General features: G+C 41.9%; 1 non-coding gene across 1 annotated transcript; it reads left to right on the top strand.

Moving 5' to 3' along the window:
• Positions 1-1,009: 1,009 nt before the first annotated feature.
• On the top strand, positions 1,010-1,081 carry TRNAP-UGG (transfer RNA proline (anticodon UGG)). Its single transcript has one exon. It is a non-coding gene; the product is annotated as a tRNA-Pro (tRNA).
• The last annotated feature ends 15,559 nt before the right edge of the window (positions 1,082-16,640 follow it).

The following is a 16,640-nucleotide window of genomic DNA, read 5'->3' as shown; positions in this document are numbered from 1 at the left end:
CTGGAGAGTTCTGCCTCCTTGCCTATCCATTACTGAGTTCCTCCGTTAAGCTTGGATGATTTGTACTTTTACAAAACAATTATGAGACTGTAATCTTTGTGTTTCCAATGCCTGTAATGATTCAATTCTATTTATATGATATATACATTGGGTCAACCATTCACTACGATAGTTTCCACTCTATAATGCCATAGTAATTGGTTATCATATATACATTAATATAATAATAAATTAATAATAATAGTTAATAAATGTATGAAGGTATGTTAAAAAATGAAATGTGCCCGACAATGGTTTCCGCTTTCCATTTATTTCTTAAGTTTTCAGAAACTGGCATATATGTGTGATTACGGAAGAGCATCAACAAATTACACATGTTGCATTGGTTTTCCATTAAATTGTAATTGCATTTGTTAAAAAAATCCTTGTCGTTCAATCGTCTATATTTTTTCATTACAAATATTTTCGTGATTATTTTACTCTTACGCTAATACTGAAGCTTCCCGCTCCATACTGTACTTATATTTTTTACGAGTTATAAGAATTAAAATGTGATAATTCCATGATCCTTGTACTTTTGTTGCTAGGCATTTTAGTACTTGAGATTTTGGTACTCCTTTAAATGAAATTCGGTAACTGAACATATCATTGAAGCAGAGTATCTAACAGATGCGTTGCTTTAATGAAATGCAATGAAATCAAACGAAACGTGAAATTACACATTACGATACTTGGCTGCTTCAATCCAAAGGTAGATCATCAACACTCAATTGTAATATAAAAAATATGGACAATATATAAATAATTAAGGCCCCTCATAGAGTTCCAAGGTAACATATGGACGCTAAAAAATATAAAAGAAAACTACCGTCCATGTTGTGTGTGTGTGTGTGTGTGTTTTGGTTCATTGAAATAGAATATAAAATAAGGAAATAAATCATAAATGCAGTATCGTTTTCACTCATTGGAACTCATTTAAATTTATATGGGGAGCCCAACACGTTACAGCGGCCTGTTGGTCTAGGGGTATGATTCTCGCTTTGGGTGCGAGAGGTCCCGGGTTCAAATCCCGGACAGGCCCACTTTTTTACTTGTTTTTTTTGTAGTGACGTGAATGTGTTCAATCAATAACTTTTAAGATTTTGCATTGTTTATATCCCATTAATTTTGCCACTTCTGTAATCATGCCATTAAAATTACCCACTGACGTGATATACCACCCCTATTTCTACATATGAATAAATGTCAAATGAGCGATTCTACTCAAGTATCTGTTGTAAATTCATGGTTATTTATTTATCGACTTAATTGGGCGAGGTTGAGACTAATAGCCCCTTCTTCCACCGGTTAAAAGGTTGGCTAAAGGGTAAATAAGCTCATCAAAGCAGTAAATCGGGAATAAGTAAGAAACTAATCCGTGGTTATTAGGTATAGGTAGATGACGAATAAGTCGGCAAACTCGCCGGTGCATCTAAGTACAGATTCTAGCAACATAACTTCCTTTTTTCAAACGCAAAACGATTTAAAATAACGTACCAATAGGAATGCTAGCAAGAATTTTAAAAACTGCAGAGGAATTTCTTTCGAAAGTTAAAATATGTTCAGGGAAGCAAATAGTGCTTAATATTGGATGTACAATACGTTGAAGTAAGAACAGCTTAATCCTCTCTCTCTCCACTAGAACATGATGTGGCTTGAAAATGCGATTCCTATTTAAGATGATGTATGATGTCAACCAAATATTTACGAGGTATTCAATTGTTCCCGGCTCAAGTTATTTACGAGGTAATTTAAAACTGTAACTACTCAAATATGTATAACTCTTTAGGATGACCAATAAATATGCAGTAATTACTTTTTCTGAAATGTCACTGTGCAAAATTAGGAAAAGAATGTATTTTCCTCAAAATCCTTTATACGTAGAAAGCATTCCGCCCGATTTCATTCTGAAATTCCAAAACCTCAAATTTTATGAATTTTCGATTAGCCTACGTAAGAATAGAATACGTAGTCAAATATGGAGCGTTTTATTCCGTCCAAACAACGAAAATAGTTTTTAACTAGAAAAGGAAATAATCTAAGAATAGGGCAGGTAATTCAGTAATAATAAATCTAAAAGGAATTCGGCGACCTGGGTTCGAATTCCCGAAAATGTGATTGCAATATTTAATGGATGAATGAGCATCATTGGAAATTATAGGAGAACGATTTTCGTGGTATTTCCTATTAATATATCCTGGATTTCGTATCTTCTGGTAACTTTTAACCTTCTCATGAAAATGTACAGTCTTACGAATGAGTAATAAGGTTTGCACGTTGCTGAATGGCCTATTTATAAGCTATTTTAACGGTAAAAGAGAATCAACTTTTACAATAATTTTTAAAATATTAATTTACGCGAGTCAACTTTCTTTGCCACACGCTGCGAAGTTACTATTTTTAGCTTTAAACCTGATATCCTTGACTTCGTGATAGCAAAAGTGTCCCAGGAAATGAGGTCGAAAAAGGTTGTGTGAATAGTTAATACCCCGCAGAACTGCTAAAGGAATTAAGAAAATGATGAATGAAGACATGGGCAAATTCGCAGTATTTAGAAGAGAGGAATTTGTCAGATCAGCATTCACCCCATCCCAAAAAGGCAACAGCAAAAGTACGCGACAAAGGCATTCCTTGTGATCATTGGCAAAAGGATTGTGAAGAGAGCAAATGTTTATGTATGAGGTAAACAATTTGGGTTTAGATACGGGATGCTAAATGCTAAATGAAATGCTAACTAATGCTAAATGAAATGCTGATGAAAATGAGGCCACTAGTATAAATAAACACGAGGAGCGTTATCAGGATGCTTTCTTATGCTTCGTGGAATATGAAAAGGTGTTCGACAGAGTAAACAGTGCAATTAATGAACGTTTTCCAGAAGAAAGGAGAAGACTGGAGATATAAACGACTTAAAGAGAACTTGTGCATATCTAAGACTGCACAAGGGTGGATAGTGAAAGGACATTAGGCATGGCCAATGTTACGAAGGGGAGCAAGCGAGGGCCTTCCATCATATCCTATTCTAATCAATACATACACGTATGCAAAGGAAATGGTAAGTGAGGCATGGAAAGGGACGAAGGCTGAAGATGAAGTAGATAGGGAACCCTTAAAATAAATTCAGCGGATGGTCAAGTGTTAGTTGGTCAGTCAGCCAAAGGGTCACAGTCATTACTTAACGTATTCCGGGATCAGTGCGATAGATACTGGATGACAAGTAATCATGCGAAAACGAAGGTGATAACACAAAGAGGACTGAGTTTACATTTAAGAAAATAGGAAGCGTTGGTGGAGGCACAGGATGTGGCGGAAAGTGAAGGGAGATGATTCCAAATGAGGTTTTTTGGGGTAGGATGCTATTGGTTAAAATCCGAGAGGTTGTGAATCTAGGGCGACAGTATGGAGGGGATCGAGATGGTGCAGGGGCTAACGTACTGGCTTCCCACCCTGAGGGCGCGGGTTCAATATTTCGGCGGTGTTGAATATTTTTCACAGGTATCTCGATTCCTACTTGAAGTGCTTTGTGGAGGGCACTTTGAGTGAGTACGCCGTCCGTCGGATGGGACGTTGAACTTCGGACCCCTTGGCGCCTTTCGTAAAGAGTAGGCTACTGCCGACGCCGGGTTTCTCTCCACCCTTCATCCTTTCCTGTCCATCCCTATGACGCAAATGACCTTAGCTGTCGGTCGCCTCCCCTAAAAACTACTACGACAGCATGGAGCCTTGATGGGTAGGTGGGGTGGTTTAATCGGGGTGCTTCATTGAGAAGTCAAGTGCAATTTTCAACTCACTAATTACTAAACCTGGACCTAAACTATCGTCACTGACATCAGATTCCTCATTCATAATTGTCACTATCAGTTTTTGACCTTGGATTGGTTAATAATCCAAATCTATAAGTAATCGGTGGTTAACCGGGTTCACCGACAATCTCATTGCTGCACTGAAATCTTCAATCACCCATCATCTGCTTCCCAGAATACGTTCCCATTTCCCTCTTTGATTTTTGGCTTCCTACTACCTTACGCTTCATCGCAGAAGAACCTGATTGGCAGGCTACATAGAAAACCCGCTCGAAGCTTTACGATGAAACAGAACCGTCACTTTCATCTTGGATAACTTGGACTAGGAACCGCAAAAATAACATCTAAAACTATGAGGAAAATATTCGAAATTTGTGCTGACAAGGAGGGACGACAGTTATTCCTCCGCGTTACATAGGTAGGTCGAGACCATAACGAAACGTTGTAAGGGAAACTAACTATGGAACCGCTCAATGTATTAGGGTAAATATTACCCCTCGCGAAACTTGAGACTTCAACAGTGCAAACATAATTTATGGCAATTTGAACTTGCCGACAAATATTATACGAGACGCCGTTTAATACGAAAATACTCTAGTGCCGCTTGGTGAGCAATCTAGCATTCCCATCGGCACATCCCCGCGGCGGCTTGCACGGGATGACGTAGATTGCTCCGAAGACACCATACAACTATTCTAATTCGCTGCCGAAGAGGCAGTTAATAATTGGCGTGTGAGTGGGCACGAGGCTGGCGGGGAGCGGAGGTGGGGTGAGGGGCTCGCGGACCCGAGAACGGCGCGAGAAAGCAGAACAGGCGGTGCGGTTGAGCGTGCGCGGGGGGAGAGAGGGAGAAGGGAGGGGCGAGACGGCGGCGGGGGGGAGGGGGGCGTGGCGTGGGTGCGACACGCTTCCCGTGGGAAAGCACCCACCGCAAACCCGTTCGGAAGGGAGGTTTTGTCCCCGATTGCCAGCAAAATGAGGCGATCGCTGGACAAGAGGTCTGCGAGGAGGGAGGAGGGTGGAGGCAGGGGTGGAGGCAGGAAGAGGTGGGGGCGGCGTCCTCGGAGAAAGGCCCCTCGCCCCTCCCGAAGTCCCCTCCCCCACCCACATCCCCTCGACATTCACTTTACATCCGCGGCCGAGAGAGCAGCATCTTGTTCCGGCGTGCGATTAAAGCTAAGGATTACAGAGAATGGTCGATTCAGCACGCGACACCATAGTAACGCCGTTCGCGAACGTAAAATTGATACAGTTGATACAGATACAATTGATACAGATATTTTCACTTTGAACTCATCATTCCGATCTTTCATGAAGCAATGGCGATCATTTTACAAAATATGTTATTTTTAATTAATGCACTGATTTGGTAATATTATTATAGAAATTAGGTAAGTTATGACGTCGTGCGTAACGCTGACCATACGATATTGTACGTATTTGGTCTCGCACTTGGTCATCCAGAGCATTGACGTGCAACAGGAATCCTCTACATCCCATCTAAGAATTATGTTGAAGGCTGGTGCGGTGTGGCGTGGGTCATCTAGATAACTCGGCGATCGACTAAATTCCATAAGTCAGCGGGTGCCCGCGTTCCGTGTTGTTATTGATACGACGGTATCAATACAAATGCCGGCTGCGACAATAGGAATTTTGATATCGAGATTCCAATATACTGCCTGCTTCAGAATGCCTATACGATGAGTATGTCGACGAAAAACATACTAAATATTCCGATAAATCGATGTATGTCGCCTTTCCCTGTCTCGAAGGAGTCATGGGAATGGAAGGGGTTAGGAGAGAAAGGAAGGCCAGCTTGTTCGGAACAGGATTTCCGACTGCTACCTGCCACGTTCTATGAATAGCCAATATCTCTTCGTTGAGCGGGAAGTATACGAGCTCTGTCGAAAGAGTACCTTGAATTTTCCCGGGCACAGTAGTGACGCTAGGGTGGCGACAATGCACAGAGTGGCACGAGACAGCTTAATGCGCATGCTTGAATTTTTTCTCCGCCTTCGAGTGAGTCAGTCGCTGTCTGCTGGCCGCCGAGTAAGGTGACTGAACGAGTTTTGTCTGGTCGTACTTGCACACCCATGATACATACAAATAACATCATAATACAATACAAACATTCACAGTGGAAATGAACGTTATAATTTGACACAACTCTATAGGATAGCGGCAGGTATAGCATAGCTCATGTACGCGTACACAGTAGGAAAGAAATATGCAAGAGAGTATGTTTCAACTGCATTGAAATGCGTTGGAGTACTGTCAAGAAAATATGTAAACTAAAATAGCTCGCACATGCATCGGTCACAACAACCGACGGCGGTTTCTCCAGTCCATCCGCTGACCCGAGCATTGTCCGACCGCGGTAGGGTCATATTTGGGTTAAAATTAGTCTGGTGTGTGTTCACCCTCTGCCACACCACCTAGCGGTGGCTTGCAGGGTACTAAAATAAATCAAAAACCTTTTCAGGTCAGAAGGGTGTCAACAACGTGACGCAGCGGGGAAATCGGAAAGCTGAACAGCTTTGTGGAAGAATTTTGAAAATTTTTCAGTCGATGTACTCAAAGCCTAGGAGTAATAAAAAGTCCGCATAGTTTTCTCAAAGTTTTCCTCACCCCAGTCCGGAACTCAGAACCAGCTCGGTTTTAAGAAACTCGTTTGTTGAGCTCATTCGCTGCTCACATATGCTCTAACTTAAGATTCACTGCTGGCTCCCTCCGATACCAATTACCGCTAGCATTTTACGATGCTCATTTTTTCAAATATCGGAAAAAGAGGCTTACCTTCGTTCTCCAGACGCATATCTCAAGTGGCTTAAAACTGAATACTCACTCTCTTTACTCCCGGTCGAGTCGATATGCGTTAACATGCCTATTACCGTGCATAGTTTGTATAAAAAGTATCGGGAAAAGTTTATGATAGATTTTTTCAGATATTACTACAATGCCTCAATATTCTTCAAAGTACGTCCCTTTAGCGTCGACACACTTTTACCAGCGGCTTTCCAATGCTCGATGGCTCCCAGGGAGGCGGATTCCGGAGGGTCCTTAAGGGCACTTGTGCAAGCTTCTTTGATGGCAATTAGGATCCCATGATGGTGTTCTTTCTTGAATGGTTTCACTTTTGGGAATGGGAAATAGTCTGCTGGTTGCTAGTCGCCACTGTAAGGGAGCTGGGGAGTAATTGCGATTCCGTTGCATAAAGTCTTCGCAAGTAGACATTCGACTCTACTCTTGATTGTCCGCCAAGACCTTAGGGAAGAGTTTAGCACAGATCTTTCGCAGCGCCTAATTTTCAATGATAATGGTGTGCTCTTTTATCTCAATACCAATACGATCTGCGATCAGGCGCAAACTTAACCGACGGTCTGAATTCAGTAATTCACACAAACATCGGGAAAAAATTATTACCGATACTTTTTAAAGAAACCTTGTATACTAGCGAGTTCATAATCACATTTTCTCCTACGTCTAATTATATCTATAACTATACTATCAAACTTCTGTTATCAATTATCTACCATTTTTATATCAATTTCACCAACGCATTTCTCCCCCTAATGTCCTTAATACTGTATCTCTCACTAATTTCCATAATACATACCTCTTCTCTCCGAATTGGTATTACCAAAAAATATTAGCATTTATACTTGCATTAATGGATGCCCTCCCTTTACAACGATTAATTTAACCTTCCTCCTTGTAAACAATCTCGTTACTTACGCTGTCTTCGAATACTATATCTTTATTGTGCCTCTTCAAAATTGACGTTCAACTTGGTTCAACAGTGACAACAATCCCCACGCCTACTTTCCGCCAGCACACCTCTAAGCCCTTCGAATATCGTACTTACTCTTTGAAACATTCTGTTAATTTATCGTAAACATTTTGATCAAGTATACATATTTCATTTTAATCTCTATCCTCCAACGACGATTGCATCACCCGAGAAGTGGATGCGGAATCGTCCGCGGTCGACAAAAACCCACGGGCGCACCTCGCGAATATCCCCCCCGACATACAGGGTTCGTCCGGAAAATAAGTGTACTGAGCTCAGGAAAAAAATTTACACTTTTACATATCTTAAGCTAATATTCCTCAAAATAGGACCCTTGTGAGTCGATACACTTGTTCCAGCGGCGTTCCCATTCCTGGAACGCTCCCGCGAAGGCATCATCGGGAACCTCTCGAAGACACGTCGTCATGGCCTCTTTGACGGCGTCCAAAGTCCCGTATCGCGTTCCTTTCAAACTCCTCTTTATCTTCGGGAACAGAAAGAAGTCCGGTGGTGCCAAGTCCGGGCTGTAGGGCGGGTGCGGCAGCGTTGCCACGCCGTGCTTGGCCAAGAAGTCCGACACGACAAGCGCGGTGTGAGACGGCGCATTGTCGTGATGCAGCCGCCAGATGTTTTTGATCCCTAATAATCTCGTGCACTATTGTTTTTGGCACATTACACTGCTCTGCTATCATCCGAACACTAAGACGACGATCAGAGTTCAGTACATCGCGAACTTTTCGCACATTTTCGTCGGTGAGTGTCGTTGATGGGCGTCCAGGCCGTGGTTCGTCGTCGACCTCTTCTCTGCCCTCCACGAACATCTTGTGCCACCGAAAGATCATGTTTCTGGACATGGCTGACTCCCCGTAAGCCTGGTTAATCATACCGACAGTTTCGGTAGACGATTTCCCAAGCTTTACCGCAAATTTGATGGAATAACGCTGCTCCAAAAACTTCGGCATCACGTTCCGTGACGTGGGTCGAGCGTGGAGGTTCGTGTTAACAGAGCTCCTCACTACACCACAGCTCAGAGCCGACTGCCTTTTTCAGCGTCGCTTGCCAACATACCCCCCTCCAATCGCAGCCCGTCAGAGCGGTGCTGGGCGCGCCTGGAGCGGCGGGAAAAAATCAGTACACTTATTTTCCGGACGAACCCTGTACACTTCTCTCGCGTGCGCGGAAGTTGGGAACCCCAAACGATAATGGTTCAAAGGAAAATCAAAATAGTGTCATCGCCTGAACTATCTGAACTTCTGATATCCGAAAAAGGCTTTTCTAATGTATTTGTCTTCAAGTTATAATAGTTGTACTCTTATACGGTAATGTTTTCTTTAATTCAAATTACAAGATGTTACCCTGATCTGAAAATTTATCTTAGTGTTTGCCTGATTTCGTACGCCAAAACTAACTCTGAGAAAATAATAGGCAGTATGAAATCACTTCATGATAATCTATTTAATCAAAGCTTTATTGGGAATTTATTCAAGATTTTGCAGTTATTTTCCCTTTTTTGATACAAGAATCAACTGTTAAATCAATTTTTTTTAATTTATAAAAGATAACACGCGGTAGATGGTTCAACGCGGATTTTAAAAAAGCATTGCGACGTCAAAGACCAAGATGAAAAATAATAGGGATTATATCTCAGGTGACAGAAGAATTTAGATTACAAGATATCTAGGGCGAATGCCAAGAAGGAATTTTGTAAAGCGTTAAGCGAATTAAAAAGGAAAAGGTTAGCGAAACATTTGAAAGATAACCTAAAAGAATTTTGGTCACACGCCAGAGAATTTCGGGGAAATAAGTCAACTTTTAATTCACGCAAATATGATAACGGCGAAAGAGTAAACAGCAGTTTCGAAAAGGCTAACTTATCGAATTCCTTCTTTCAAAGCGTCTTCACTAATCTCTCACGTAATACCCACGCTAGCTTACCGATCGATGGTTGGGCATCGGTTAACGCATGCCCAACATCCATCTACTTAATACCCCGCAAGCCGACTCGAGGCCCTGTGGCGGGAGGTGAAAGGGAACCACCCGCAATTAAGATGGAAAAAAACAGCATGCAAAAGCCACAAATTTATACAAGCACAACATTGAAATCTCATTCAATGGAATTGAACGTGTGCTGAAAAATATTAAGTATAATAAATCCTCCGGGTCCAATGAAATATCCGCTCGTATATTTAAGGATCTACGTAACTTCAGAAATTGCGCCGTATCTACAAGTAATATTTAAGACATCGCTGGGAGATCACAAGGTTCCCAGAGATTGGAAAACGGCTCACGTAATATATTATACTACGTAATATACTCAATATTTAAAAACGGAGGCAAGGAGGAACCAAATAATTGCCGGCCTATTTCCCTCACACCCATTTCGTGCAAGGTTATGGGACATATAGTTGCTAGTTTGATCGTAAGACACGTCGATAGTCAGAAATTATTAATGAAAAATCTCCACGGTTTCCCAAAGGGTAGATCCTGCGAGACACACCTGGCGCTTTTTGTTCATGATATTCTTATTTCGGGATCGAGCAACGTTCCAGAGGACGCGAGTTTTCTAGATTTTAAGAAAGCCGCCGACAAAGTACGTCATAGTAAACTACTCGCAAAGCTAGAAGCATATTGCATAGATAAATATATCCGGGGTTGGATTAAAGACTTCTTTAATGGTCGGGTTCAAAGAGTAGTTATAGATGGAATTAGCTCAAATGAAGTAGAACTTCAGGTGTTCCTCAGGGAAGTATTATCGGACCTCTTTTATTCCTACTTTACGTTAACGACATTGACTCCGTAGTCACTAGTAGTTTATTTTCCGATTTGCAGTGGTTTACCGTGATATCCATGATCCTGAGGACAGAGCAGCTTTTTCAGATGACCTTATTGTTAAACCACGCTGGTGCGACACTAGGCAATTAGAATTAAACTTAAAAAAAGGGTAGGATGATAAATTTTTGAAAAAAAGAACAATTCCTCCCAAACGCCTATTGCATCGGAAACACCGAAATGAAATGTGTAGACTCGATTAAATACCTAGGCTTTACCCTCACTCACGACCTATCCTGGGTGAAAATATACGGAGAATATGTGGACAAGCTAACAAAAAATTAGGATTCATTAGAAGAGTACTTGGTAAATGTGTTGAAAAGTTTACAGGAAGATGTTGTTTCCATGGTTAGGCCTCATGTAGAATATGCTGTAAGTATATGGAATCCTCAGGAAGTTGGATTGATTACCGATTTAGATCGTGTGCAGCTTAGATGAGTTAGATTTGTTAAACGCTGTTATGGGAAACTAAGTAGCGTATCCAAAATATTACAAAAGCTAGGCTGGGAATCACTCATGGAGCGAAGGTTAAATTACAGATTGAAGCTCTTGCGTAAATGGGAAGGAGATCTCTAAAGCAGTAATGTTGAAAATGTATTATTACCCCCATCGTACTAGGGTAGGAGAGATTATGTCAATTAAATGAGAGAGATTAAGGGTAGAATACATACATTTAAGATGTCATTTTTTCCACGAACGATAAGGGATTTATAACATTGTCCGACCGCGGTAGGGTCATGCTCGGGTAAAAATTATTCCGGTGTGTTTTCACCCGACGTGACACACCCTAGCGGTGGGTTGTGGGGTACTAAAATTAAAATTAAAAATATTAAGGTAAAATTTTATTCTTTTGGCAAGCTAAAAACTCTCTTAGTCAAGTCTCTTCTTTGGAAGTTTTCTAAAATGTGATGAACACCGTGCAGCATTATCTATTCATCCAAAGGGCAACTCTTTCGAGACGAACCAAGCATCAAATGATAGAACGGTAGGTGTGGGATTTGAGAACCTCCTTTTAAGTAGGCGCCCTCATTTAGTGACGCATAATTGTCCCCATTCACTATCCAAGGGTTTTTTTCACTTCTTATTCACGTTAAAGTAGCGAATTTCGCAGTTTTCTTTCTGTATGAGTTCTGTCTCTTCAGTTGATTACAACTCACAACGCCGGTTTATCTTGGGAGACAGTATGGGGTATGCGTCGTTATCTCATGGCTTCCAGACTCACAAGATAAATCTTTTTAATTAATCCAAGATAAGTATTTTAATACGCAAAATTTACAGGGTTTTTGCTCCTAATTAGTTATTTTATGAATGTCATGCACTCTGTCTGTTGATTTTGATTGTACGTTTCGTTCATTTTGTCGAGATAAGATCCGCTTCATGCTCTGCCGAAATGTTTGACAATGGAGATAATATGCCTCCGCAATCAGACACCTGCGTGGCAGATGTGATTGTGCAAGAGTCAAAACTTTATTGAACACGATAATCCATCGCTCAAAATAACTTCTGAAAAACCCATGAAGATGTTTCCATGAGCTTTGATTGCATTTTTATAGAAAGGAGAACTTACGAACCGAAAAATCTCTACACGCTGCAGTAGAAACATATTGAATACATTTTTCATCCGTTTCATTTGCCGGTGGCCAAGATATCGGAATGCCAATATTAGAAATTATAGCTTGGGAGAGAAAAGCAGAGGACAGATATCATGACTCGAGGAGAGAAACTAGAGCAAACGGAATCCTTCATCTTCCTGGGCAGCAGTATAACTTATAATGGAAGAATGCCGACCGACATAAAACTGCAAAAGATCAACGTAAAAGGTGCGATCAAAAAAAGACCGGACTGATTTTATTCTGCGCAAACCGTTCAACGGATCGGATTCCACCGTTCAACAACGGATTTCCACTTCGACAGACCCCAACCATGTCAAATTGGTGAACGATTAGGTGCGAGCAAATCGCCATTCAACTGTTCGGGAGATAGCCGAGGAAGTGAACATTAGTTTTGGATCTTGTCAGACAATTTTGACAGACATTTTGGGCATGACGCGCTTCGCATCCAAATTCGTCCCGCGGGTGCTGACTGATGAACAGAGACAAAAACGTGTGGACATTTGTCAGGAACTCCTGGATCGAGCCAATGCCGACCCAGAGTTTCTTAAAACCATCGTAACCGGTGACGAAACCTGGGTTTACGGTTATGATGTTGAGACAAAAGCCCAGTCTTCTCAATGGAAAGGTCCTCATTCTCCACGACCAAAGAAAGCTCGCATGTCCCGGTCCCATGTGAAGGTCATGCTGGTGTGTTTCTTCGATTGGCAAGGGCTGATTAATTACGAATACGTCCCTCAAGGTCACACCGACAACTTCAAGATTTCTACTTAAAGATTATGAAGAGACTGAGGGTCGCCGAAAGAGGCCGGACATGTGGAGAAACAATGCATGGCGTTTCCACCACGATGACGCGCCGGCTCACACGGCGCTGATCGTGACAGAGTTTTTCGCCAGAACTGGAACTTCCGTGATCCCGCAGCCACCCTACTCTCCAGGCGTTGCTCCATCAGACTTTTTTTTGTTTCCAAAGTTAAAATGAACCTTGAAAGAGCGCCGACTCGACTCTATTGGGGACATTAAATCTAATTGTACGGCGGACCTGAAGAGGATCCCAAAGGCGGCTTACCAGGCAGGGTTCGAGAGCTTGAAGAAACGTTGGCAAAGGTGTGTCGTCAGCCAAGGTATCTACTTTGAGGGCGACAAGTTCGATTAAGCTTTATCCGTCGAAATAAACAAGTTGTTGTCATTTTATGACCACACCTTGTATGAAGGTATTGTATATGGTATGCTCAAATAACCCGAGTTTACAATCAAGGAAGCATTATATCCAAATGTTCTTATGTAGCGGGGCACTCTATGGATCAGAGAATGGAATATTGGTAACGTGGGCCAGCAGGGATTAGAAATCTTTGAAACATGGTTCACGTGCATACTCATGTGTGCATGTGCATATATTTTAGTGCATGCATATGAATTTTTGCACCTGTATGTTGCTGTCTACGTATACAGGCGTAATAATTTTTTTTTTATAATTTCGTTTTCATTTCCATTCAAACGGCGACGACGAGCAACATATGATAACACCATGAACTAGTTTTAAAGCCGTCGGGCGTACTAAAGTAATCGAGGCTGTATTTAACAATCAAAACATCCCTCTAGGTGAATGATAAATAATGGTTTTATCCAGTGTAAATTCCTCTTGATCCCGATAGATGGCCACAAATGGATTTGTATGTCAGAATTGCTTTATGTAGTTGTGTCTCGTGCTCGTCCCATTCACGGCACGGTAATAGAGGCATTGCATGGCAATAGCAGGGAAAAATGAACGGAATATTCCGTGGGGAAGACCAAGAGACTAAGAAGGACGTCAAGCAGAAAAGCGCTAAGGGATGAGGGAAGCGACACCGAATGGAGAATAATGGAGGTCTGGAGCAGATCAATCTTAGGATTGAAATGTTGATTATGAATAAGGGTGGAATAAATTAGTACAGTTTGAGTACCTCATGCATTTCGGCTATATTACAGGGATAAATGGACAGGGTACCGAGGAGAATGGAACTGCATTAACAGGAGAGGCATGGAGAAGAATAAGAGAATTGATGATGGTTTCACTTATAAAACTGTGAAAAAAAACACTTTTCGTAATATGGAGCGTAGCGCTTTATGCCTGTAGGATCTGGTCCTCGAGGCAAGGGGATGAGCGTAGATTTGAGACTTTTGAGTCGTGGATGTGACGTAAAATGGAGAAAATAAGTAGAACAGAGGGGAGGAGAAATTCCCATGTTTTAAACAGGTTTGGGCGAGTGAAGAAGTATGTGCTAATTGGGGAATGAATATCCGAAACAAAGAGGGAAGGCAGAAGGATGGACGGAATCCTGAAAGGCATCGCTTGCTGAAATGCGTGACAGAAGGGAGGAGGAGGGGAGGTAAGCGGTGTATGTAGAGAAAAGTAGTGAGTTTATGGGCAGCATAAAGACAGGCAAAAGTTACGAGGAATGAAGGTAGAAAAACTGTCGGTCAAAGAGAGAACTAAGAAGTTCTCGACATATTTAGCAGTTAACAGTCGTTAGGGATCCTCAGAAACCTATTTTTAAAGAATTTTCGAATAAATCTTAGCAACGGTGGGAAACATTAGGGGAAGTTCTTAAGTCTCCCTCACAATAGTGGACATATCCCAATGGAGCACTGTTGTTGCGTCCGCAATGGGAGGTCTCATTGGATATTTTTTTCCAAATGCTTATTTTCATTAAAAAAATTAATGGGTGACCCAGAAAGTATGAATCCTTAGAAATTAAATTTAAGTCTCGCTTGATGACCACCCGCAGCAACCCGCATCGGATTGCGGGCGAGCCTCCACGGGAGAAAGTGGAAGGGAGAGGGAGGGCGGGGTGTGGGGAGAGGTTGAGAGAAAGGGACGGAGTGGGAAGAAAGCGAAAGGAGGCCCCGAGGGGGCGAGAAGGAGGGCGCTGGAGGGGAGGAAATACCGTTATAAAACCTTGAGAGGGCAGTTGTTCACGCTCACTCGTACTTTTGTCAGGAAGAAAAGGGAGCGCAGTCTTTTGTTCGCCTGATTTATCGCACTGAGCATTGAAGTGCGACACATGCTGCATGCGGCACTAGCGTCATCGTACGGATATCTCGATATCAATGGAAGGCATCGCATACCGGGTTAGAGTAGTATTTTGATGGACCATGCCACTCACGTATTACTGTGCATACGAGTATACCCATGTCCTAACCAATGTACCATGCAAAAAATTTCAGGCATATATACTGGCATATAAATGGCACCTTTTAGAAATTTTTATCGTGGTCTAAAAATGAATAGACTCGTGAACATGCTTTCATAGGTGTACACTCTTTATCTTGCACCTGTACAGAGAGAAATACGAGAAAATTTGGCAACATACCCGTATATAACAGAATTGTAATTATTTTTCTGGCGTTTTACCGATTTAGGTTGTGGTATGGGTGGACACAACCTAAAAAATGATACAACGATATATTTCCTTGACTTTCTTAACATAATTAAACCTGAAATCTAAAATTACAAGAAGAATCTACCTCTTCTACTCCGCATACAGGTACTTCCTCCCTCCCTTCATTCGTCCAGCATGTTCTGCTCATACTCCGTCCTCGCTTGCCTGACATTCTCCCCTCTATCACCACAGTCTTCGGCAGCTGACAACCTGAGCCGCATGGAAACCCTCGAAGGCTTCACCGCAATCGTTCGCCGGGAAAACACAAAATCGTATCCATCATCTTTCTTGCCTCCTTATGATTTCTCCCAACAACCCTCTCGGTTCCCCACCATGCCCGACACTTGCAAGTCTGTTTTCCTTTCTCTCCACTCCACCTTTCCATCCTTCACATCCATTTCAAAGACCTCCAACCTACGCCTATCATCCTGCTTCAATAACCACGTTTCCGTGCCGTAATAAACCATACCTCATATAAAAGTTGTCAGGAGTCTTTTCCAAACATCTTTACTCAGCGTCCCTGTCATCGATTCTCGCTTCCTTGTGAAAGCTTCTTTGTCTTATGTAATTCTTCTCCTTATGTCCTTTGGCCATTTTGATCCAAAACACTTCCCAGATACGTAAACCTTTCCACCAGCTTTGGTTTATGAACTCATATTTCAATATTTGGCTTACCTTCCCTCTTTCTCCAAAATCGTACGAACCTTTTTGTCATACTTTAATTCTCATCCTATAATTATTGCTCCGACTTTCCAATACTCTCAAGTTTGACCATTTGCAAGCCTAACTGATTTTATGAATTGGTCCTCGACGTTCATTCCTTTCTCCAATTCTTCCATTGCCACTTTAACAATTTCCTCCACACATATACGTTTAAATGCACGGGTGATAATGGAGACCCCTGCCTTACCGCTCTTCCTATCGCTGCCCATTCTGAACCCTATTCGCCCATCGCAACCGAGTAGTCTGGAGGACGTTGAAGAGAAGTCGCCTATCCCTACATCCTAGTCCTATATTCTGCAAGGTATTCATTAGCCTTACCCGATTCACCATCGAATGCAATCTCGAAATCGATTGCCTTTATATATTTTTCAATCTCTCTTGACTCTTCCCTGGTCAAATTAATAATTTTCCCGACTTGTCTTAT

The sequence above is a fragment of the Hetaerina americana genome, unplaced genomic scaffold, assembly GCF_022747635.1.
Source record: "Hetaerina americana unplaced genomic scaffold, ioHetAmer1.1.p SCAF_2, whole genome shotgun sequence".
NCBI classification, from domain to species: domain Eukaryota; kingdom Metazoa; phylum Arthropoda; class Insecta; order Odonata; family Calopterygidae; genus Hetaerina; species Hetaerina americana.
Note: the sequence above shows the minus strand (reverse complement) of the source record. Positions and strands in the feature narration are given on the sequence as shown.